The following is a 25998-nucleotide window of genomic DNA, read 5'->3' on the forward strand; positions in this document are numbered from 1 at the left end:
TAAAAGTGCAGAGACATAGTAACTCCGAAAGTGGATCGTAAGCTGCAAGCTTTCCGAAAAGCTTTCTAAAGAGAGTCGGCGCGCAGCGCACGCATTTAAGCGAAAGACGTCACGTTTACCTTGACCCAAGAGAGTAGCGTAGCGTAGGGAGAGCATAGATTAAAAGCTTGCCCAAAAGTTCGCTCAAATGGGCGAAAGATCATCCGATTATGCAGTTTAAATTCCCAACATCATCCGATTATGCAGTTAAAGTTCCTAAGATCATCCGATTATGCAGTTAAAATTCCCCAAATATCATCCGATCTTCGAGCTTTTGGTTCGGTACCGCTTGGCTGAACTTGCAGAAGTTGGGCTGGAGTATTGACAAAGAATCGATTGATTAAAGCGGACGTGTTTGTGCTATACTCGGGAATAAATAAATATATATATATATATATTTAGCCAACGAACAGTTCTGGCAACTACGCCATACCTCGTGAACCGAGTTCAATAAAGACCCAGAATCAGGAGTAATTAACCAGGAAAGCAGTGTAAAGAAAAGAAAACATAGCTGGTATGTCCGTGATTAATTTGGAAAGTGTTCGTGGTAAAATATATATATATGAATTTGTGTTATAGGACGGCGGCCCGTAGCCACGGTACCGCTCGTGCGATCATCAGTCGCATAGGAGTGCATATACGGTGTGGTCTATGAGAGGAGTGTTGCCGGTGGATTGATAAGACAAGTAGTAAACCCGCGGGAGGCACCGAGCAGCGAAACCTGCAGCTTGACGTTGCCCGTCGAAAGCCTCAACAACCGTGTGGATGCACGGCGAAAACCAAGAGGCGCCCCCGGACCCTTATTTTTGGCGCCGTTGACGCCACCCGTTTATCGAGCCTCCAATGAGAGTGTAGTCCGCAGACCGACGTCAAATTTGATCGGCAACCTGAAGCCCAGCTAAGGAGTTAATTTACCCCATCTTCAAGTGATTTAGCTGCGCCAGCGACACCCAATAATGAACTCGAATTGATTGCATTATTGTTGGATTCTTCCGGAGGCGCAGTCCTACTCAGCCTGGCTGACATGTCTCTCGATCACGGCAATAGAGGACCATAGTTACTCGTGGATGTAACACAAGCCCCTTTTTCCTCTAGATTTCATGTGCCAGGCTAAAAACCATTCTCTTTCGTCACACGATGTATACAGTTTTATAGTTAGTTATGTAACACAGCCAACATAATGGTTTTTGGAAACTAATGGGTATGAGAGCAACATTAATTTTCCTTGAGATTACAAAGCAGTACACTCTAGTACGCTCATGTGCACATATACTCGTATTAAATATCTTTTCCTTTCCTTAGAATTATGCACCAACGTCATCATTGAGCTCAACGATCACGAATGGAAAAAGCGGTACTAGCCTACCAAAAGCGCTGTGAGTTTGTAAATAAGAACAAGTACATATATGCACTGAGCTGGGAAGTAACCTGCGTGTTACATGTAATTTTCTATTGATATTCCCTTTATAAATCCGTAACCATAATGTATTGGTACCTCTCACCCCTTTAGAATCTGTTACCCATATATGATGGTCATTTTTAAATCTTTATTTTTCTTAATATTTCTTCGCAATTCCTTACTAATATATTAAGCTATCGAGACACAACAAAAAAAATGGATTTAATTATAAGTTAAGAAAACTCCCCCCAAGAATTTAGTTATATGATTAGGGATTTATTGAAATATATATATATAATGATATTGATTTTGAAGTACAATCCTAATATGTTCTAAATTCAGTACTCCGCCCTCAGAAAGGCATGATCGAAGTGGTGGGATGATAACTGTTTAACGTTATTCAAGGGTCTATACGGTCAGGTTACCTGTATAGCATAGGTCGGGAGGGTAGAGAAGATAGAGATACTCACTAACACCGGAGTTTCTCATCATTTGAGTAGAGTAATTGATAAGTATGTCCACACTTTCCACAAACAACTTGTTAGTCCCATAACCAATTCCTGGCTCCGGTTAAACCTGGATTCTGTTGTTAGTTTTATGTTTGGTTCTTCTTTTTTTTTTATTATTATTTTATTATTTTTAAATGTGCACCTAAAACATTATGCGAGTGTGTGTCAGTATGTGATAGGAGAGAGTAGAACGAACCCCGACAATCCGGCGAGCTTAGTCAGAGCATAGCTAGAGGTGCACACGAAATCTCTTCATACTAGTATGGGTAAACGACAGCTATCCCACACCTGCACGCTACATGTGCCCATCACGGGTAGCCGGCCCAACCAGTTACATCGCATTGTAATTGCCAAACTCGGCGGGTTCTAATTGTTCGGGGGATGTACATTCGGGAGAGTGGGCTGTACATCTCCATTGTTTGGCTTTAAGTAGGTTTCCAGGCACGAAGTGGGTTAATAAGGCTTTCGCGTGCAGCTTATGGGCATGCGATGGGTATGTGCGACAAGGAACTGGATTGCCAAAGATGCGACTTTCATCATTAACATGTCCAACCGGTTCACAGAGCTCCCAGATCTCCGTCTTTGTTGGGATCGTCAAGTGCACACGACGATCTCCAACCATTAACAAGCAAATAATAATGATAATAATTATGCGGTTTATTATTCAAGAATCTCTACTTGTATTTGATCTTACGGCTAATGCACGCGAATAAATAAAATTAAAGAAAACTTAAACGTTGTACGAATACGGTCGAAATTCCATTAAAGCTCAAAGTGCATCCAAGAAGTGTATCCTCCTGCTCCTCCTCCTCAACTAAAACGAGGGAAGGCTCTCAGGCACACTCCACCATACGCACTCATCCATGCACGCAGATATATATTGTATCACATTCAATCCTCACACAAAAGACATATCTAGGGCCACGCCACCAGGCGTGTGGGTCTTACGCCAGCTGCTGGCGGAACAGTCGCCTCTGTATCTGGTGGGGGGGCTGCAGGTCACTCTGGAGCATGGAGGCGAAGTGCTGCTGCTTCAGGGCACTGATCGTGGCAATCTTGCGGTGCCTGTTGGGGATGGTGGCGCGCGGCCGACCTCCGGCTCCAGCTGCGGCCAGGCCCAGGCGGAAGCTGTCCAGGTCGTCGTCGTGGGGCAGCTGCCGGTTCTGGTCCTCCTCCACGGGTGAGCCATCGGGTCGGAGCCGGAAAACCAGTGGCCCGCTCAGGTAGGTCTTTGGCGGCTCTCCAGTAAGGGCAAGGGCCATCGGCAGTTCGCTGCTCGCCTGCTGCTGCTGTTGGGGATGCATTGGAGAAGAAGACCCAAAGCCGTAGGCCATGTCCATGGCATACTGGTGCTTCTGCTCGTTATTGCTGTCGAAGAGCGGGTTCGCGTTGGACTCCGCTGCCTGCTGCTGCGGCAGCTGCTGGTGGGTGAGGATGATCAGCAAGGAGGCTGGCGGCGTGGGCACCGGCGGCAGCGGTTTCCGCGTGGTGATCAGTGTGGCACTCGGATGCTCCCGCATGATCGATGACCAGACTGCGGAGAAGAAGCGGACGGGAAGAGAAACAGAAATCAGATCACGCACTACTTGGACCACACGTTGATTCTGCAGTGCGGAAGTTATGATGCGGAAGCCAGCGTCTGGCCAGACCAGGTCTGCTCTGGCCTGGTCTGCCTTCCCACGCGACACGAGTACTTACTCAGCTCATTGGCATCGCGCTGATAGGGATCGAGTGCCTCCAGCTGCGCGTCTGAGAGTGTCTGCAGCTTCTCGTAAGTAGATTATGCTTGCACTGGTTCACCGGGAGTCCGCCGCCCACCGTCGATTTGCAGTGCACGCTAACCAGCTGGGCAAAGGTGGAGTACAGGTAAGACATCTGCAAAGCAAAAAAGAGGCCAGAGGGTGGATTAGATTAGGCAATGACAGTAGCAGCAGTGCGTGTGTGTGTGTCAGCGGTGGCAGGGGAGTAGCGAAGCGCTGGGATGGTTGCACTTTCGTTGCACAAACGAAATGCATTTCGAAAGCCTGTTGTCTCGCAATCCCCAACGAAGGCAAGCTCTGCTGCCATGGGGCCTGGGTGTGCTCCACTTTGGGGCTGCTGCTGGAGCTGGCGCTGGCGCTGCTGTGGATGGGTTTACGGTTCAGTAGCCAAACTGAGCGGCCCCCCTCATTGTCTATTCTTCGTGGCTAGCGGAGCGTTGAATGGACTTTTAATTAGCACCGAATGTTCTACATAGATGACACATTCTGCGTCTCTGGCTGCGGTGGAATTTCACAGATATCCCCATCTTTTCATAGGTGACGTCAAGCGTTTGAGCTGTGTTTCGTTCGATGCTAATCCAATGATAATAAATTTACAGAAACTCCCCAAATACTGTATCCAAATCCGGATCTTCCCTCACGCCTATTAGCACCGATCACCGGCCGAAAAAAACAGATCAACAAATGAACGGGAAAAACAGAATCGCACGCAATGAAAGTAAGAAGATCTGGGAATCAATTCTGGGTCATTGTTTATTTTGGTATGCTTTGGGGAGGTATCTAGTGTCTAGTGTCTAGCGTCCCGGGGGCACCCTTGATCCCCTTCCATCGAGCATACAGCCATACATCGGCGCGCACGAAAGAGCTTCATTTGCATTGGATTCGTTTCTGCGTTTTACAATTTTACGCCGTTTGCATAATGGAGGAGACGATCATCATCAGCAGCAGCAGCAGCAGTGGGGAGGGGGCAAAGGTGTGCTGTTGGATGAAGCTCAACTTACGAATTACCGTTACCAAGAGCCAAGAGCCAAAAGCCAGGCCAAGACGAACAGCAGTGTGCACAGAAAAGTGTGCAAAATGTAAAATGCAATTGATACGAATATGCATCACCATCCCTCTATCTCATTCGCACAAGCTCTACAGCTCTCCATCTCCATCTCTGTCTGTCTCTATCGGTTTGTGCTTTGAATGTTTTTTAAAGCTAAACATTTCATGCACTTGTGGCAACAACAAATTACCCAATTCCATTCCGACAAGTGCAAAAGTACAGCACGTCGCAAGAGATTGAGTCTAGGCCGAAAACCATGTACCGTTTTGAAGCTCTAACCTATTCAATAATAAATCGATCTAACGCAGAACAAGGATAAGAAAACCTATCGTCTGGAGACAGATTATAGAATGGACCCTCGAGCTAATCATCACCTATGATTGGACCTATCAGAAATAGTTCGAAATATAATCCAACCGCTTTCAAAGTGCATTCAGGTCTATACTTATCTTTTTTAGTCTATCTGTAACTATGAAACGCACTGTATAGTACGTATTTATATGTAAAATAAAGTACGTCATGCAGCACGTTATCTGATTCGAATAACTCTGTCAAAATTTTATGGTCCAGGCCCTGACACAATTAAATAATTAGCCAGAACTTCAAAATAAAAAAAAAGCAAAACATTAAAGAAACAAATGTGAGCAAAAACAAAATATTATCTAAGGTAAAAATTCCAATCAGCCTTTTGCGGGAGTTGTCAAAGTCACGTACAGAATACACCTCTATAATGTATGCACATTTCATACACACATACTATATATTTTTATATATATGTAGATATGTAGATTTAAGATCGTCGCGGAGGCTGTAGTTTATTAGCCTTCCAGCTAAGTGATCAAGCTGACATCGAATGCAATTACAACAGAGAGCAGCTTGAAGAAATCGTAATGAAACTCCGGAGCGGAGTTGTCTCCTCTGGAATGCTATAGACCTGGTCCCGTTCATTTAGTCACTTTGGAAAAAGGGTTCGTTCCCATTACGATTTGTATCTGCGGCGATATCTTGACATATTTTACGTTAATACCCGGAAAAAAACGTAATGCGAACATAATTTATTGATTGAAGATCGAACCGCAAACCGGCTAAACGCGTTGCATCCATAAACGAGGGGGAACGTTGTGAGTTGCTGCGGAGACCGCAACTCTACATTTATACCCGATACTTAGTCAGTATGGCTCTCTCCGGCAGACGCCGCTAATATTGAACGACACGACAAAGAGTGCGTGCGAGAGAGACAGAAAATCAGTATGAGCGTGACGTCGGGCGCTGCGTAGCCACTGCAAATTGATTTGTTCCTTTTGGCTACAAAAATAATCCGATCTGATCCAGATTCAGCAATCTGATAGATATAGTCGTTATCTATGATTCTGCGTTTTTAGTTTTCTCGAATGTGCAATATTGTGGATGCAACAGATTTTCGTCTTTTGTGGGGGCGGAAGGGGGTGGGGCGAAATTTTGAGATATACGTTTTATAGTGAGATCTAACAGAAGTGCGGATACCAAATTTGGTTACTCTAGCCTTAATAGTCTCTGAGATTTGTGGATGCCCCAGATTTTCGTCCTTTGCGGGGCGGAAGGGGTTGTGGCGAAATTTGAACACAAAACGATCAAGGTCCGATATCACAGGAGTGTGGATACCAAATTTGGTTGCTCTGGCTCTTATAGGTTCTGAGATCCTTGAACTCATATTTTGCAATTGGCAAAACCTACCATGAAACCTGTGTGTTAGACAGAGACAGAGCGAGAAAGAATGAAATTGTTTTCTGGCTATAATAATTATACGATCTAGTTCAGATTTTGCGCTTAAAGGCCCCAAAAAGCCGAATGTTGAATGGATGTTTTTATACCCGATACTCAAAATGAGTATTGGGGTATATTAGCTTTGTGGTAAAAGTGGATGTGTGTAACGTCCAGAAGGAATCGTTTCCGACCCCATAAAGTCTATATATTCTTGATCAGCATCAATAGCCGAGTCGATTGAGCCATGTCTGTCTGTCCGTCTGTCTGTCTGCCCGTCCGTCCGTCTGTCCGTCTGTCCGTCCCCTTCAGCGCCTAGTGCTCAAAGACTATAAGAGCTAGAGCAACGATGTTTTGTATCCAGACTTCTGTGATATGTCACTGCTTTAAAAATATTTCAAAATTTCGCCCCGCCCACTTCCGCCCCCACAAAGGACGAAAATCTGTGGCATCCACATTTTTAAAGATACGATAAAACCAAAAACGCAGAATCGTAGAGGATGACTATATGTTTTAGAATGTAAGATCTCAACCAGATCGTATAAATATTATAGCCAGAATTAAGAAAACAATTTCATTCTTACTCGCTCTGTCTCTCTCTAACACACAGGTTTCATGGACGGTTTTGCCAATTGCAAAATATGAGGTCAAAGATCTCAGAACCTATAAGAGCCAGAGTAACCAAATTTGGTATCCACACTCCTGTGATATCGGACCTTGACCGCTTCGTGTCCAAATTTCGCCACACCCCCTTCCGCCCCCGGAAAGGACGAAAATCTGGGGCATCCACAAATCTCAGAGACTATTAAAGCTAGAGTAACCAAGTTTGGTATCCGCACTTCTGTTAGATCTCACTATAAAACGTATATCTCAGAATTTCACCCCACCCCCTTCCGCCCCCACAAAGGACGAAAATCTGTTGCATCCACAATATTGCACATTCGAGAAAACTAAAAACGCAGAATCATAGATAACGACCATATCTATCAGATTGCTGAATCTAGACCAGATCAGATCATTTTTATAGCCAAAAGGAACAAATCAATTTGCACTGGCTACGCAGCGCCCGACGTCACGCTCAGACTGATTTTCTGTCTCTCTCGCACGCACTCTTTGTCGTGTCGTTTAATATTAGCGGCGTCTGCCGGAGGAGAGCCATACTGACTTAGTATCGGGTATAACTGTAGAGTTGCGGTGTCCGCAGCAACTCACAACGTTCCCCCTCGTTTTTTATACCCGATACTCAAAATGAGTATTGGGGTATATTAGATTTGTGGTAAAAGTGGATGTGTGTAACGTCCAGAAGGAATCGTTTCCGACCCCATAAAGTATATATATTCTTGATCAGCATAAGCCGAGTCGATTGAGCCCTGTCTGTCTGTCCGTCCGTCCGTCTCTCCGTCTGTCCGTCCGTCCGTCTGTCCGTCCCCTTCAGCGCCTAGTGCTCAAAGACTATAAGAGCTAGAGCAACGATGTTTTGGATCCAGACTTCTGTGATATGTCACTGCTACAAAAATATTTCAAAACTTCGCCCCGCCCACTTCCGCCCCACAAAGGACGAAAATCTGTGGCATCCACAATTTCGACGATACGAGAAAACATCGTAGAAGATGACTATATCTTCTAGAGTGCAAAATCTGAACCAGATCGTATTATTATTATAGCCAGCATCAAGAAAACAATTTCATTTTTTCTCGCCCTGTCTCTCTCTAACACACACGTAGCATAGGCGGCTTTGCTTAGAGTAAAACATTAGCGCCTAGATCTCAGAGACTACAAAAGCTAGAGCAACCAAATTTGGTATCCACACTCCTAATATATCGGACCGAGACGAGTTTGTTTCAAAATTTCGCCACACCCCCTTCCGCCCCCGCAAAGGACGAAAATCTGGGGATATTCAAAAATCTCAGAGACTATTAAGGCTAGAGTAACCAAATTTGGTATCCGCACTCCTGTTAGATCTTACTCTAAAACGTGTATCTCAAAATTTCGCCCCACCCCCTTCCGCCCCCACAAAGGACGAAAATCTGTTGCATCCACAATATTGCACATTCGAGAAAACTAAACACGCAGAATCATAGATAATGACCATATCTATCAGATTGCTGAATCTGGATCAGATCAGATCATTTTTATAGCCAAAGGGAACAAATCAATTTGCAGTGGCTACGCAGCGCCCGACGTCACGCTCAGACTGATTTTCTGTCTCTCTCGCACGCACTCTTTGTCGTGTCGTTTAATATTAGCGGCGTCTGCCGGAGGAGAGCCATACTGACTTAGTATCGGGTATAACCGAAGAGTTGCGGTGTCCGCAGCAACTCACAACGTTCCCCCTCGTTTTTTTTATACCCGATACTCAAAATGAGTATTGGGGTATATTAGATTTGTGGTAAAAGTGGATGTGTGTAACGTCCAGAAGGAATCGTTTCCGACCCCATAAAGTATATATATTCTTGATCAGCATCAATAGCCGAGTCGATTGAGCCATGTCTGTCTGTCCGTCTGTCCGTCCGTCCGTCTGTCCGTCTGTCCGTCTGTCCGTCCGCCCGTCTGTCCGTCCCCTTCAGCGCCTAGTGCTCAAAGACTATAAGAGCTGGAGCAACGATGTTTTCGATCCAGACTTCTGTGATATGTCACTGCTACAAAAATATTTCAAAACTTCGCCCCGCCCACTTCCGCCCCCACAAAGGACGAAAATCTGTGGCATCCACAATTTTAAAGATATGAGAAAACCAAAAACGTAGAATTGTAGAGAATGACCATATTTTTAAGACTGCGGAATCTGAATTGGATCGTATTATTATTATAGCCAGCATCAAGAAAACAATTTCATTTTTTCTCGCCCTGTCTCTCTCTAACACACTCGTAGCATAGGCGGCTTTGCTTAGAGTAAAACATTAGCGCCTAGATCTCAGAGACTACAAAATCAAGAGCAACCAAATTTGGTATCCACACTCCTAATATATCAGACCGAGACGAGTTTGTTTCAAAATTTCGCCACACCCCCTTCCGCCCCCGCAAAGGACGAAAATCTGGGGATATTCAAAAATTTTAGAGACTATTAAGGCTAGAGTAACCAAATTTGGTATCCGCACTCCTGTTAGATCTTACTATAAAAAGTGTATCTCAAAATTTCGCCCCACCCCCTTCCGCCCACACAAAAGACGAAAATCTGTTGCTTCCACAATATTGCACATTCGAGAAAACTAAAAACGCAGAATCATAGATAATGACCATATCTATCAGATTGCTGAATCTGGATCAGATCAGATCATTTTTATAGCCAAAGGGAACAAATCAATTTGCAGTGACTACGCAGCGCCCGACGTCACGCTCAGACTGATTTTCTGTCTCTCTCGCACGCACTCTTTGTCGTGTCGTTTAATATTAGCGGCGTCTGCCGGAGGAGAGCCATACTGACTTAGTATCGGGTATAACCGAAGAGTTGCGGTGTCCGCAGCAACTCACAACGTTCCCCCTCGTTTTTTTTATACCCGATACTCAAAATGAGTATTGGGGTATATTAGATTTGTGGTAAAAGAGGATGTGTGTAACGTCCAGAAGGAATCGTTTCCGACCCCATAAAGTATATATATTCTTGATCAGCATCAATAGCCGAGTCGACTGAGCCATGTCTGTCTGTCCGTCTGTCCGTCCGTCCGTCTGTCCGTCTGTCCGTCCCCTTCAGCGCCTAGTGCTCAAAGACTATAAGAGCTAGAGCAACGATGTTTTGGATCCAGACTTCTGTGATATGTCACTGCTACAAAAATATTTCAAAACTTCGCCCCGCCCACTTCCGCCCCCACAAAGGACGACAATCTGTGGCATCCACAATTTTAAAGATATGAGAAAACCAAAAACGTAGAATTGTAGAGAATGACCATATCTTTAAGACTGCGGAATCTGAATTGGATCGTATTATTATTATAGCCAGCATCAAGAAAACAATTTCATATTTTCTCGCGCTGTCTCTCTCTAACACACTCGTAGCATAGGGGGCTTTGCTTAGAGTAAAACATTAGCGCCTAGATCTCAGAGACTACAAAAGCAAGAGCAACCAAATTTGGTATCCACACTCCTAATATATCAGACCGAGACGAGTTTGTTTCAAAATTTCGCCACACCCCTTCCGCCCCCGCAAAGGACGAAAATCTCGGGATATTCAAAAATTTTAGAGACTATTAAGGCTAGAGTAACCAAATTTGGTATCCGCCCTCCTGTTAGATCTTACTATAAAACGTGTATCTCAAAATTTCGCCCCACACCTTTCCGCCCACACAAAGGACGAAAATCTGTTGCTTCCACAATATTGCACATTCGAGAAAACTAAAAACGCAGAATCATAGATAATGACCATATCTATCAGATTGCTGAATCTGGATCAGATCAGATCATTTTGATAGCCAATAGGAACAAATCAATTTGCAGTGACTACGCAGCGCCCGACGTCACGCTCAGACTGATTTTCTGTCTCTCTCGCACGCACTCTTTGTCGTGTCGTTTAATATTAGCGGCGTCTGCCGGAGGAGAGCCATACTGACTTAGTATCGGGTATAACCGTAGAGTTGCGGTGTCCGCAGCAACTCACAACTCACAACCCATACTCAAAATGAGTATTGGGGTATATTAGATTTGTGGTAAAAGAGGATGTGTGACTTTCATCCATCCAGACTTCTGTGATATGTCACTGCTACAAGAATATTTCAAAACTTTGCCCCGCCCACTTCCGCCCCCACAAAGGGCGAAAATCTGTGGCATCCACAATTTCGACGATACGAGAAAACATCGTAGAAGATGACTATATCTTCTAGAGTGCAAAATCTGAACCAGATCGTATTATTATTATAGCCAGCATCAAGAAAACAATTTCATTTTTTCTCGCCCTGTCTCTCTCTAACACACACGTAGCATAGGCGGCTTTGCTTAGAGTAAAACATTAGCGCCTAGATCTCAGAGACTACAAAAGCTAGAGCAACCAAATTTGGTATCCACACTCCTAATATATCGGACCGAGACAAGTTTGTTTCAAAATTTCGCCACACCCCCTTCCGCCCCCGCAAAGGACGAAAATCTGGGGATATTCAAAAATCTCAAAGACTATTAAGGCTAGAGTAACCAAATTTGGTATCCGCACTCCTGTTAGATTTTACTCTAAAACGTGTATCTCAAAATTTCGCCCCACCCCCTTCCGCCCACACAAAGGACGAAAATCTGTTGCATCCACAATATTGCACATTCGAGAAAACTAAACACGCAGAATCATAGATAATGACCATATCTATCAGATTGCTGAATCTGGATCAGATCAGATCATTTTTATAGCCAAAGGGAACAAATCAATTTGCAGTGGCTACGCAGCGCCCGACGTCACGCTCAGACTGATTTTCTGTCTCTCTCGCACGCACTCTTTGTCGTGTCGTTTAATATTAGCGGCGTCTGCCGGAGGAGAGCCATACTGACTTAGTATCGGGTATAACCGTAGAGTTGCGGTGTCCGCAACAACTCACAACGTTCCCCCTCGTTTTTTTTATACCCGATACTCAAAATGAGTATTGGGGTATATTAGATTTGTGGTAAAAGTGGATGTGTGTAACGTCCAGAAGGAATCGTTTCCGACCCCATAAAGTATATATATTCTTGATCAGCATCAATAGCCGAGTCGATTGAGCCATGTCTGTCTGTCCGTCTGTCCGTCTGTCCGTCCGTCCGTCTGTCCGTCCGTCCGTCTGTCCGTCCCCTTCAGCGCCTAGTGCTCAAAGACTATAAGAGCTGGAGCATTGATGTTTTCGATCCAGACTTCTGTGATATGTCACTGCTACAAAAATATTTCAAAACTTCGCCCCGCCCACTTCCGCCCCCACAAAGGACGAAAATCTGTGGCATCCACAATTTTAAAGATATAAGAAAACCAAAAACTTAGAATTGTAGAGAATGACCATATCTTTAAGACTGCGGAATCTGAATTGGATCGTATTATTATTATAGCCAGCATCAAGAAAACAATTTCATTTTTTCTCGCCCTGTCTCTCTCTAACACACTCGTAGCATAGGCGGCTTTGCTTAGAGTAAAACATTAGCGCCTAGATCTCAGAGACTACAAAATCAAGAGCAACCAAATTTCGTATCCACACTCCTAATATATCAGACCGAGACGAGTTTGTTTCAAAATTTCGCCACACCCCCTTCCGCCCCCGCAAAGGACGAAAATCTGGTGATATTCAAAAATTTTAGAGACTATTAAGGCTAGAGTAACCAAATTTGGTATCCGCACTCCTGTTAGATTTAACTCTAAAACGTGTATCTCAAAATTTCGCCCCACCCCCTTCCGCCCACACAAAGGACGAAAATCTGTTGCTTCCACAATATTGCACATTCGAGAAAACTAAAAGCGCAGAATCATAGATAATGACCATATCTATCAGAATGCTGAATCTGGATCAGATCAGATCATTTTTATAGCCAATAGGAACAATGCAATTTGCAGTGACCACGCAGCGCCCGACGTCACGCTCAGACTGATTTTCTGTCTCTCTCGCACGCACTCTTTGTCGTGTCGTTTAATATTAGCGGCGTCTGCCGGAGGAGAGCCATACTGACTTAGTATCGGGTATAACCGTAGAGTTGCGGTGTCCGCAGCAACTCACAACGTTCCCCCTCGTTTTTTTTATACCCGATACTCAAAATGAGTATTGGGGTATATTAGATTTGTGGTAAAAGAGGATGTGTGTAACGTCCAGAAGGAATCGTTTCCGACCCCATAAAGTATATATATTCTTGATCAGCATCAATAACCGAGTCGATTGAGCCATGTCTGTCTGTCCGTCCCCATCAGCGCCTAGTGCTCAAAGACTATAAGAGCGAGAGAAACGATGTTTTGGATCCAGACTTCTGTGATATGTCACTGCTACAAGAATATTTCAAAACTTTGCCCCGCCCACTTCCGCCCCCACAAAGGGCGAAAATCTGTGGCATCCACAATTTCGACGATACGAGAAAACATCGTAGAAGATGACTATATCTTCTAGAGTGCAAAAATCTGAACCAGATCGTATTATTATTATAGCCAGCATCAAGAAAACAATTTCATTTTTTCTCGCCCTGTCTCTCTCTAACACACACGTAGCATAGGCGGCTTTGGTTAGAGTAAAACATTAGCGCCTAGATCTCAGAGACTACAAAAGCTAGAGCAACCAAATTTGGTATCCACACTCCTAATATATCGGACCGAGACGAGTTTGTTTCAAAATTTCGCCACACCCCCTTCCGCCCCCGCAAAGGACGAAAATCTGGGGATATTCAAAAATCTCAGAGACTATTAAGGCTAGAGTAACCACATTTGGTATCCGCACTCCTGTTAGATCTTACTCTAAAACGTGTATCTCAAAATTTCGCCCCACCCCCTTCCGCCCACACGAAGGACGAAAATATGTTGCATCCACAATATTGCACATTCGAGAAAACTAAAAACGCAGAATCATAGATAATGACCATATCTATCAGATTGCTGAATCTGGATCAGATCAGATCATTTTTATAGCCAAAGGGAACAAATCAATTTGCAGTGGCTACGCAGCGCCCGACGTCACGCTCAGACTGATTTTCTGTCTCTCTCGCACGCACTCTTTGTCGTGTCGTTTAATATTAGCGGCGTCTGCCGGAGGAGAGCCATACTGACTTAGTATCGGGTATAACCGTAGAGTTGCGGTGTCCGCAGCAACTCACAACGTTCCCCTCGTTTTTTTTATACCCGATACTCAAAATGAGTATTGGGGTATATTAGATTTGTGGTAAAAGTGGATGTGTGTAACGTCCAGAAGGAATCGTTTCCGACCCCATAAAGTATATATATTCTTGATCAGCATCAATAGCCGAGTCGATTGAGCCATGTCAGTCTGTCCGTCTGTCCGTCTGTCCGTCCGTCCGTCTGTCCGTCTGTCCGTCCGTCCGTCTGTCCGTCCCTTCAGCGCCTAGTGCTCAAAGACTATAAGAGCTGGAGCAACGATGTTTTCGATCCAGACTTCTGTGATATGTCACTGCTACAAAAATATTTCAAAACTTCGCCCCGCCCACTTCCGCCCCCACAAAGGACGAAAATCTGTGGCATCCACAATTTTAAAGATATAAGAAAACCAAAAACTTAGAATTGTAGAGAATGACCATATCTTTAAGACTGCGGAATCTGAATTGGATCGTATTATTATTATAGCCAGCATCAAGAAAACAATTTCATTTTTTCTCGCCCTGTCTCTCTCTAACACACACGTAGCATAGGCGGCTTTGGTTAGAGTAAAACATTAGCGCCTAGATCTCAGAGACTACAAAAGCTAGAGCAACCAAATTTGGTATCCACACTCCTAATATATCGGACCGAGACGAGTTGGTTTCAAAATTTCGCCACACCCCTTCCGCCCCCGCAAAGGACGAAAATCTGGGGATATTCAAAAATCTCAGAGACTATTAAGGCTAGAGTAACCAAATTTGGTATCCGCACTCCTGTTAGATCTTACTCTAAAACGTGTATCTCAAAATTTCGCCCCACCCCCTTCCGCCCACACGAAGGACGAAAATATGTTGCATCCACAATATTGCACATTCGAGAAAACTAAAAACGCAGAATCATAGATAATGACCATATCTATCAGATTGCTGAATCTGGATCAGATCAGATCATTTTTATAGCCAATAGGAACAAATCAATTTGCAGTGACTACGCAGCGCCCGACGTCACGCTCAGACTGATTTTCTGTCTCTCTCGCACGCACTCTTTGTCGTGTCGTTTAATATTAGCGGCGTCTGCCGGAGGAGAGCCATACTGACTTAGTATCGGGTATAACCGTAGAGTTGCGGTGTCCGCAGCAACTCACAACGTTCCCCCTCGTTTTTTTTATACCCGATACTCAAAATGAGTATTGGGGTATATTAGATTTGTGGTAAAAGTGGATGTGTGTAACGTCCAGAAGGAATCGTTTCCGACCCCATAAAGTATATATATTCTTGATCAGCATCAATAGCCGAGTCGATTGAGCCATGTCTGTCTGTCCGTCTGTCCGTCCGTCCGTCTGTCCGTCTGTCCGTCCGTCCGTCTGTCCGTCCCCTTCAGCGCCTAGTGCTCAAAGACTATAAGAGCTGGAGCAACGATGTTTTCGATCCAGACTTCTGTGATATGTCACTGCTACAAAAATATTTCAAAACTTCGCCCCGCCCACTTCCGCCCCCACAAAGGACGAAAATCTGTGGCATCCACAATTTTAAAGATATAAGAAAACCAAAAACTTAGAATTGTAGAGAATGACCATATCTTTAAGACTGCGGAATCTGAATTGGATCGTATTATTATTATAGCCAGCATCAAGAAAACAATTTCATTTTTTCTCGCCCTGTCTCTCTCTAACACACTCGTAGCATAGGCGGCTTTGCTTAGAGTAAAACATTAGCGCCTAGATCTCAGAGACTACAAAATCAAGAGCAACCAAATTTGGTATCCACACTCCTAATATATCAGACCGAGACGAGTTTGTTTCAAAATTTCGCCACACCCCCTTCCGCCCCCGCAAAGGACGAAAATCTGGGGATATTCAAAAATTTTAGAGACTATTAAGGCTAGAGTAACCAAATTTGGTATCCGCACTTCAGTTAGATCTTACTCTAAAACGTGTATCTCAAAATTTCGCCCCACCCCCTTCCGCCCACACAAAGGACGAAAATCTGTTGCTTCCACAATATTGCACATTCGAGAAAACTAAAAACGCAGAATCATAGATAATGACCATATCTATCAGAATGCTGAATCTGGATCAGATCAGATCATTTTTATAGCCAATAGGAACAATGCAATTTGCAGTGACCACGCAGCGCCCGACGTCACGCTCAGACTGATTTTCTGTCTCTCTCGCACGCACTCTTTGTCGTGTCGTTTAATATTAGCGGCGTCTGCCGGAGGAGAGCCATACTGACTTAGTATCGGGTATAACCGTAGAGTTGCGGTGTCCGCAGCAACTCACAACGTTCCGCCTCGTTTTTTTTATACCCGATACTCAAAATGAGTATTGGGGTATATTAGATTTGTGGTAAAAGAGGATGTGTGTAACGTCCAGAAGGAATCGTTTCCGACCCCATAAAGTATATATATTCTTGATCAGCATCAATAACCGAGTCGATTGAGCCATTTTTGTCTGTCCGTCCCCATCAGCGCCTAGTGCTCAAAGACTATAAGAGCGAGAGAAACGATGTTTTGGATCCAGACTTCTGTGATATGTCACTGCTACAAGAATATTTCAAAATTTTGCCCCGCCCACTTCCGCCCCCACAAAGGGCGAAAATCTGTGGCATCCACAATTTCGACGATACGAGAAAACATCGTAGAAGATGACTATATCTTCTAGAGTGCAAAAATCTGAACCAGATCGTATTATTATTATAGCCAGCATCAAGAAAACAATTTCATTTTTTCTCGCCCTGTCTCTCTCTAACACACACGTAGCATAGGCGGCTTTGGTTAGAGGAAAAAATTAGCGCCTAGATCTCAGAGACTACAAAAGCTAGAGCAACCCAATTTGGTATCCACACTCCTAATATATCGGACCGAGACGAGTTTGTTTCAAAATTTCGCCACACCCCCTTCCGCCCCGCAAAGGACGAAAATCTGGGGATATTCAAAAATCTCAGAGACTATTAAGGCTAGAGTAACCAAATTTGGTATCCGCACTCCTGTTAGATCTTACTCTAAAACGTGTATCTCAAAATTTCGCCCCACCCCCTTCCGCCCACACGAAGGACGAAAATATGTTGCATCCACAATATTGCACATTCGAGAAAACTAAAAACGCAGAATCATAGATAATGACCATATCTATCAGATTGCTGAATCTGGATCAGATCAGATCATTTTTATAGCCAAAGGGAACAAATCAATTTGCAGTGGCTACGCAGCGCCCGACGTCACGCTCAGACTGATTTTCTGTCTCTCTCGCACGCACTCTTTGTCGTGTCGTTTAATATTAGCGGCGTCTGCCGGAGGAGAGCCATACTGACTTAGTATCGGGTATAACCGTAGAGTTGCGGTGTCCGCAGCAACTCACAACGTTCCCCCTCGTTTTTTTTATACCCGATACTCAAAATGAGTATTGGGGTATATTAGATTTGTGGTAAAAGAGGATGTGTGTAACGTCCAGAAGGAATCGTTTCCGACCCCATAAAGTATATATATTCTTGATCAGCATCAATAGCCGAGTCGATTGAGCCATGTCTGTCTGTCCGTCTGTCCGTCTGTCCGTCCGTCCGTCTGTCCGTCTGTCCGTCCCCTTCAGCGCCTAGTGCTCAAAGACTATAAGAGCTGGAGCAACGATGTTTTCGATCCAGACTTCTGTGATATGTCACTGCTACAAAAATATTTCAAAACTTCGCCCCGCCCACTTCCGCCCCCACAAAGGACGAAAATCTGTGGCATCCACAATTTTAAAGATATGAGAAAACCAAAAACGTAGAGTTGTAGAGAATGACCATATCTTTAAGACTGCGGAATCTGAATTGGATCGTATTATTATTATAGCCAGCATCAAGAAAACAATTTCATTGTTTCTCGCCCTGTCTCTCCCTAACACACACGTAGCATAGGCGGCTTTGCTTAGAGTAAAACATTAGCGCCTAGATCTCAGAGACTACAAAAGCTAGAGCAACCAAATTTGGTATCCACACTCCTAATATATCGGACCGAGACGAGTTTGTTTCAAAATTTCGCCACACCTCCTTTCGCCCCCGCAAAGGACGAAAATCTGGGGATATTCAAAAATCTCAGAGACTATTAAGGCTAGAGTAACCAAATTTGGTATCCGCACTCCTGTTAGATCTTACTATAAAACGTGTATCTCGAAATTTCGCCCCATTCCCTTCCGCCCACACAAAGGACGAAATCTGTTGCATCCACAATATTGCACATTCGAGAAAACTAAAAACGCAGAATCATAGATAATGACCATATCTATCAGATTGCTGAATCTGGATCAGATCAGATCATTTGTATAGCCAATAGGAACAATGCAATTTGCAGTGACTACGCAGCGCCCGACGTCACGCTCAGACTGATTTTCTGTCTCTCTCGCACGCACTCTTTGTCGTGTCGTTTAATATTAGCGGCGTCTGCCGGAGGAGAGCCATACTGACTTAGTATCGGGTATAACCGTAGAGTTGCGGTGTCCGCAGCAACTCACAACTCACAACCCATACTCAAAATGAGTATTGGGGTATATTAGATTTGTGGTAAAAGTGGATGTGTGTAACGTCCAGAAGGAATCGTTTCCGACCCCATAAAGTATATATATTCTTGATCAGCATCAATAGCCGAGTCGATTGAGCCCTGTCTGTCTGTCCGTCTGTCCGTCCGTCCGTCCGTCCGTCCGTCCGTCCCCTTCAGCGCCTAGTGCTCAAAGACTATAAGAGCTAGAGCAACGATGTTTTGGATCCAGGCTTCTGTGATATGTCACTGCTACAAAAATATTTCAAAACTTCGCCCCGCCTACTTCCGCCCCCACAAAGGACGAAAATCTGTGGCATCCACATTTTTAAAGATACGATAAAACCAAAAACGCAGAATCGGTAAGGATGACCATATCTTCTACAGTGCAAAATCTGAACCAGATCGTATAATGATTTTAGCCAGAATCAAGAAAACAATTTCATTTTTTCTCGCTCTGTCTCTCTCTAACACACAGGTTTCATGGTCGGTTTTGTCAATTGCAAAATATGAGTTCAAGGATCTCAGAACCTATAAGAGCCAGAGCAACCAAATTTGTTATCCACACTCCTGTGATATCGGACCGTTTCGTGTCCAAATTTCTCCACACCCCCTTCCGCCCCCGCAAAGGACGAAAATCTGGGGCATCCACAAATCTCAGAGACTATTAAGGCTAGAGTAACCAAATTTGGTATCCGCACTTCTGTTAGATCTCACTATAAAACGTATATCTCAGAATTTCGCGCCACCCTTTTCCGCCCCCACAAAGGACGAAAATCTTGTGCATCCACAATATTGCACATTCGAGAAAACTAAAAACGCAGAATTATAGATAACGACCATATCTATCAGATTGCTGAATCTGGATCAGATCAGATCATTTGTATAGCCAATAGGAACAAATCAATTTGCAGTGGCTACGCAGCGCCCGACGTGACGCTCAGACTGATTTTCTGTCTCTCTCGCACGCACTCTTTGTCGTGTCGTTTAATATTAGCGGCGTCTGCCGGAGGAGAGTTATACTGACTTAGTATCGGGTATAACCGTAGAGTTGCGGTGTCCGCAGCAACTCACAACGTTCCCCCTCGTTTGCTTTGCAGATGTCTTACCTGTACTCCACCTTTGCCCAGCTGGTTAGCGTGCACTGCAAATCGACGGTGGGCGGCGGACTCACGGTGAACCAGTGCAAGCATAATCTACTTACGAGAAGCTGCAGACACTCTCAGACGCGCAGCTGGAGGCACTCGATCCCTATCAGCGCGATGCCAATGAGCTGAGTAAGTACTCGTGTCGCGTGGGAAGGCAGACTAGGCTAGAGCAGACCTGGTCTGGCCAGACGCTGGCTTCCGCATCAGAACTTCCGCACTGCAGAATCAACGTGTGGTCCAAGTAGTACGTGATCTGATTTCTGTTTCTCTTCCCGTCCGCTTCTTCTCCGCAGTCTGGTCATCGATCATGCGGGAGCATCCGAGTGCCACACTGATCACCACGCGGAAACCGCTGCCGCCGGTGCCCACGCCGCCAGCCTCCTCGCTGATCATCCTCACCCACCAGCAGCTGCCGCAGCAGCAGGCACTGGAGTCCAACGCGAACCCGCTCTTCGACAGCAATAACGAGCAGAAGCACCAGCCATGGACATGGCCTACGGCTTTGGGTCTTCTTCTCCAATGCATCCCCAACAGCAGCAGCAGGCGAGCAGCGAACTGCCGATGGCCCTTGCCCTTACTGGAGAGCCGTCAAAGACCTACCTGAGCGGGCCACTGGTTTTCCGGCTCCGACCCGATGGCTCACCCGTGGAGGAGGACCAGAACCGGCAGCTGCCCCACGACGACGACCTGGACAGCTTCCGCCTGGGCCTGGCCGCAGCTGGAGCCGGAGGTCGGCCGCGCGCCACCATCCCCAACAGGCACCGCAAGATTGCCACGATCAGTGCCCTGAAGCAGCAGCACTTCGCCTCCATGCTCCAGAGTGACCTGCAGCCCCCCCACCAGATACAGAGGCGACTGTTCCGCCAGCAGCTGGCGTAAGACCCACACGCCTGGTGGCGTGGCCCTAGATATAAGTCTTTTGTGTGAGGATTGAATGTGATACAATATATATCTGCGTGCATGGATGAGTGCGTATGGTGGAGTGTGCCTGAGAGCCTTCCCTCGTTTTAGTTGAGGAGGAGGAGCAGGAGGATACACTTCTTGGATGCACTTTGAGCTTTAATGGAATTTCGACCGTATTCGTACAACGTTTAAGTTTTCTTTAATTTTATTTATTCGCGTGCGTTAGCCGTAAGATCAAATACAAGTAGAGATTTTTGAATAATAAACCGCATAATTATTATCATTATTATTTGCTTGTTAATGGTTGGAGATCGTCGTCTGCACTTGACGATCCCAACAAAGACGGAGATCTGGGAGCTCTGTGAACCGGTTGGACATGTTAATGATTAAAGTCGCATCTTTGGCAATCCAGTTCCTTGTGGCACATACCCATCGCATGCCCATAAGCTGCACGCGAAAGCCTTATTAACCCACTTCGTGCCTGGAAACCTACTTAAAGCCAAACAATGGAGATGTACAGCCCGCTCGATGGGAGGGCAGATCCGATTTGACACTCTCCTAATCCCCCGAACAATTAGAACCCGCCGAGCTTGGCAATTACAATGCGATGTAACTGGTTGGGCCGGCTATCCGACAATGCCGCCTTAATTGGGAACGTACGTCACCACAGCTGAATGAATGATTGGCGGAATTTCCATAAAAGCAATTGGCTTACCTGGCATTAACTTATTTGTTCAAAAGAGAAATAACAATTCGTCAGATAAGGGACCGACGACACGTTTTGAATTCCGACAGACGACTCCAGTTCTAACGGAAATCGATAAAAATATCAATTGAAATGACAGCGAATCCTTTACTTACCGTTAGATCTGGCCTTTTTGAAAATAACCAACAGACTCATACCCTGTGAAATGTGTTGCAGCAGACGATCGTAATTACTCTATCGTAGCGTGTGCGATGTTGTGAGCAGAGCTTTTGCTCTCACACGCCGCGCTCTTGTACTGCTCTCTGCGCATTCAAGATCGGCTCGACGGTGGAGTCGGGGAGTTTTGCTATCTCTGGCTGTTTTATTTAGTCATAAATTACCTGACAATTTAACGTAAAAAACCGAAACTAGAGCCCGCTGGACCGGAGTCATCATAACGTTTGTTTTGGAAAAACTCTTCCGAATTTTCGTTGGCGCCCGAGCAGGGACATCGGCATCCAGCATATCGTGGAAATTCGCACGACAAACCAGTGACCTACAGTGCATCTTCGTTGTCTCGGCACAAGTCATTGGTTTTTTTTTTTGTTCTGTTGCGAATAGAGCTCTAGCTGGCTGGTTTTGTGCGACAAATTGGATTCATCTTTACTCAACAAAAAAGGAAAGTGTTCGGCTAATCTATGCCGAATTCTCAGGTATTTAGTGCGAAAAAAATGGAGTGCTAGAACCAAGCCACCATTTTGTGCGCTGTGTTTCTCTATTTGGCCACTGATCTCAATTTCATTGGCACCTCGTTGAATTGGAATACCAATTAAATAAAACACAAAGTAATAAAATAAACCAAAGTGAACAGCCAGCAACATAAAATATTATTATATGCGGAATATTGGTGGATTGAAGAAAAGTGCAAATTGATGAGGGTTTACGGTACTTGCTAATCAGACGCTCCGGTCATTGCCGCTGTTTTCAATTCTCTTTTGCGAAGTACCGCTTATTGGTGCTGCCTTTACTTCGGTAACGCTATCGTTGCGCCAAATTGTGCATAATTTGGCTGCGTTTGGTTGTGTGCATTGGCAGCATAATTTGGTTTGTTTCGCTGCGTTAACCCTTTGAAGCCGATACATAGTTTTTTGTGGAAATTTCGCGTTCTTTCATAGTTTTTGCATACCCTACAGTATTTTGGTTAACCATTGTCTAAACCCAGTACATTACTTTCCGACCCTCTTGAAGTAAGAGAAAGCGCCAGAATGAGTGAAAAGGAAAGGGAAATTGTTACCAGGGAAGGAGGTTCAAAAGAAGGAGGGGGTCCAAAAGTCCTGCAAAAGTTAGCAACAGCAATGCAAAGACACGATAGGGTGATGGGCGATCTAAGGCGTGTGAGAACGGCCTTTGAAGAAAAAACTATTTCGTTCGACTCTCTTCAAATTAAATGCAGACTCGAGCTGATCGAAAATTATTGTGAAAAGTTGATGGATATACAGGCAGACATGGATTGTTTAAATCCCAACAACGATCTACGAGCATCGGTCGAGGATATGTGTGTTACCACAAAGGCTCTGTACATGTCTGCACTTAAAGAACCCGAAACTCAGCGAATACAGAGGAGGGATAGGAGTAGCCAGCGTCATTCATCACATCTGCCTAAAATGAATCTCCCCAAGTATAGTGGAAAACATTCTGAATTTAAAAACTTTATAAGCCTTTTCGAGAGTTTGGTGCATAACGACCCAATATTATCAAATGTGGAAAAATTCAACCACTTACTGTCGTGTCTCGTTGACGATGCATTGGGAACAGTGAAGGCGTTTCAGATCTCTGCAAAAAATATTTGATCTTTTCTGATACTGTTTCGCAGTTGTTTGACATTCCCAGCACAACAAAAGCTTCTGCTTCATGCCTTAGGTCCCTCATTGACACGGTGTCAGCCATATATTCTTCTTTGCAGTCGTTAGGAAGTGAAAAAGACATAAATAGCGCGATGCTAATTCACATAGCGCTGTCTAAAGTAGATCCCACAACGAAGTCTCGGTTCGAAGAGCAACTGGATTACGATAAACTACCGTCTTGGTCCCCAGCTGAATCGGCGCTATCAGCATCTAGCTGCCGAAGAGTCAACACGGAATAAGGATAAAACTAAACAAGAGACAAGTAAAGGACCCACTAAATCGTCATTTTCATGTGCAAAGACGGATAGGCGAGCTGATTCGAAATGTAGCTATTGCCACGCGGGGAATCATACCATAAGCAATTGTCAATCGTTTAGTGCTCTTCCTGTTCTTCAACGGTTCGATATCACCAAGCAACTCCGACTGTGCATAAATTGTTTGAAGCCAGGTCATACAGTGACGAGGTGCAAGACAGCAAAATGTCGAGTGTGCTCTAAGCTCCATAACACTCTGCTTCATCGATACGGGGTTGAGCCACAGCAAAATGGGCCTAGTTCTGTGCCAGTAGAACATTCGTCATCGTCTGAGCCTCAGACAGCTTATTCTAGTCACGTTGCTAGTGCTGACCAGGTTATTCTTGCTACCGCTGTTGTAAAGGTGCAAGATCGGTCCGGACAATTTCAGTATGCACGTGCACTTCTAGATTCCGGCTCCCAAATTAATTTTATATCCGAGGATCTAGCCCAGCGCTTACGATTGCGCCGTGATGAGTCGTGCCTTAATATCACAACTGTTGGAAAAAACTCGTCCGTCATAAAGCACAAGATTCATACTTCTGTCCAATCCCGTATCAACGATCACAACTTTGATTCCGATTTTTGGGTGTTAAGGTCGATTTCCACATACCAACCCGATCATGTTGTCAATTTCGCCCAATGGAAGATACCAGCAAACCTGCAGATGGCAGACCCGCAGTTTTACAAGCCTGCTAAGGTTGACTTATTGATAGGGGCAGAAACCTTTTTTGAGTTAATGTGTGTAGGCCAATTAAAGGCAAGTTCCGAACATCCAACAATCTAGAAAACATTGTTGGGATGGATTGTATCAGGAAAATATAAGGCATCAGCACAGGATGCTGTATGCAATATCGCTGTTGGTAGCGATCATTGTTCTCTCGACTCTCTGGTGGAGCGCTTTTGGGAATTGGAACAGGTCCCAGAGAAGTCGAAGGCTGTATATACAGCTGAACAATTGGCTTGCGAACAAAACTTTAAGCAGACTTTACGCAGGCTCGAATCGGGTCGTTTTGAAGTGGGGCTGCCATTTAAAATAAATCCCAACGTGTTGGGTTTCTCGTTCGAGACGGCAAAACGCCGCTTTCTATCCCTAGAACGCAGACTTGCACGAGATCAGTATTTGCATGATCTGTATATGGAGTTTATGAAAGAGTATCTCATCCTTGGCCACATGTCATTGCTTCCAGACACTCCTCCAGGACGCCATTACTACATTCCACATCAATGTGTCCTGAGACCTGATAGTAAAACCACCAAGCTACGCGTCGTTTTCGATGCATCGAGCAAAACATCGACTTCAATCTCATTAAATGAGACTTTGATGGTGGGTGCAACTATTCAGAGGGAGCTTTACGCAACTCTTGCCCGATTTCGATTAAATCGTTTTGCGCTCACAGCTGACATCTCCAAAATGTATAGGCAAGTTCAGGTCGCCGATGAAGACCGAAATTTCCAATTGATTCTGTGGGGGGATAAGGCAAATGTAGATGTTCAAACGTATCGCCTGAATACGGTTACTTATGGGACAGCCTCAGCTCCATTTCTGGCCATCCGCTGTCTCGTTGAATTGGCAGACTTTTATGCTGAGTCCCATCCTATTGCATCACAAGTCATAAAAAGTGACTTTTACGTCGATGATATGCTTACTGGAGCAAACAGTCTGGAAGATTTAGAACGTATTCGGCTGGAAGTGTGTGAGGTCTTAGCATCCGGGGGTTTTAAGTTGGCCAAGTGGGCGTCAAATCATCCCCAGCTGCTGTCCGATAGTGGCCAGGAGAAATCGCTGCAGTTTGATCCTTCGTCGTCTGTTAAAACGCTCGGAATTAGATGGAATCCGCAAAATGATTTGTTCCATTATCATTTAGATGACTCATTTGATTCATTGACCCCTACAAAGCGAAAAATTTTGTCAGTTGCGTCACGATTGTTCGACCCATTAGGGTTATTATGTCCCTTCATAACGAGGGCAAAAATATTGCTGCAGCAATTGTGGCGGCAAAAGTTGGATTGGGACGAGTCGGTTCCCATGAGTTTGCACACGAGTTGGAACCACTTCAAGCAAAATTTGTTTGAATTAGACAAGATAACCATACCTCGCTACATTGGCCTTCCCACGCATAAAAGCGTTCAGATTCACGGATTCGCAGACGCATCAGGTGAAGCGTACGGATGCTGCATTTACATCCGTACCAGTGATGGTAAAAATGTCGTGTCTAAGCTTCTTACCGCAAAGTCTCGAGTAGCTCCTCTCAAAACGAAATCGATTCCAAGACTCGAATTGTGCGCAGCACTCCTGTTATCCACTTTATGGGCTCAAGTAAAACCGCTCCTGGACAAG

General features: G+C 44.8%; 2 pseudogenes; one reads left to right on the top strand and one right to left on the bottom strand.

Moving 5' to 3' along the window:
- Window positions 1-2583: 2583 nt before the first annotated feature.
- LOC117194143 lies at window positions 2584-3975 on the bottom strand (annotated as a pseudogene).
- A 15838-nt stretch (window positions 3976-19813) lies between these two features.
- Window positions 19814-20903, top strand: LOC117193343 (annotated as a pseudogene).
- Window positions 20904-25998: the final 5095 nt, after the last annotated feature.

The sequence above is a fragment of the Drosophila miranda genome (assembly GCF_003369915.1).
Source record: "Drosophila miranda strain MSH22 chromosome Y unlocalized genomic scaffold, D.miranda_PacBio2.1 Contig_Y2_pilon, whole genome shotgun sequence".
Lineage (NCBI taxonomy): Eukaryota > Metazoa > Arthropoda > Insecta > Diptera > Drosophilidae > Drosophila > Drosophila miranda.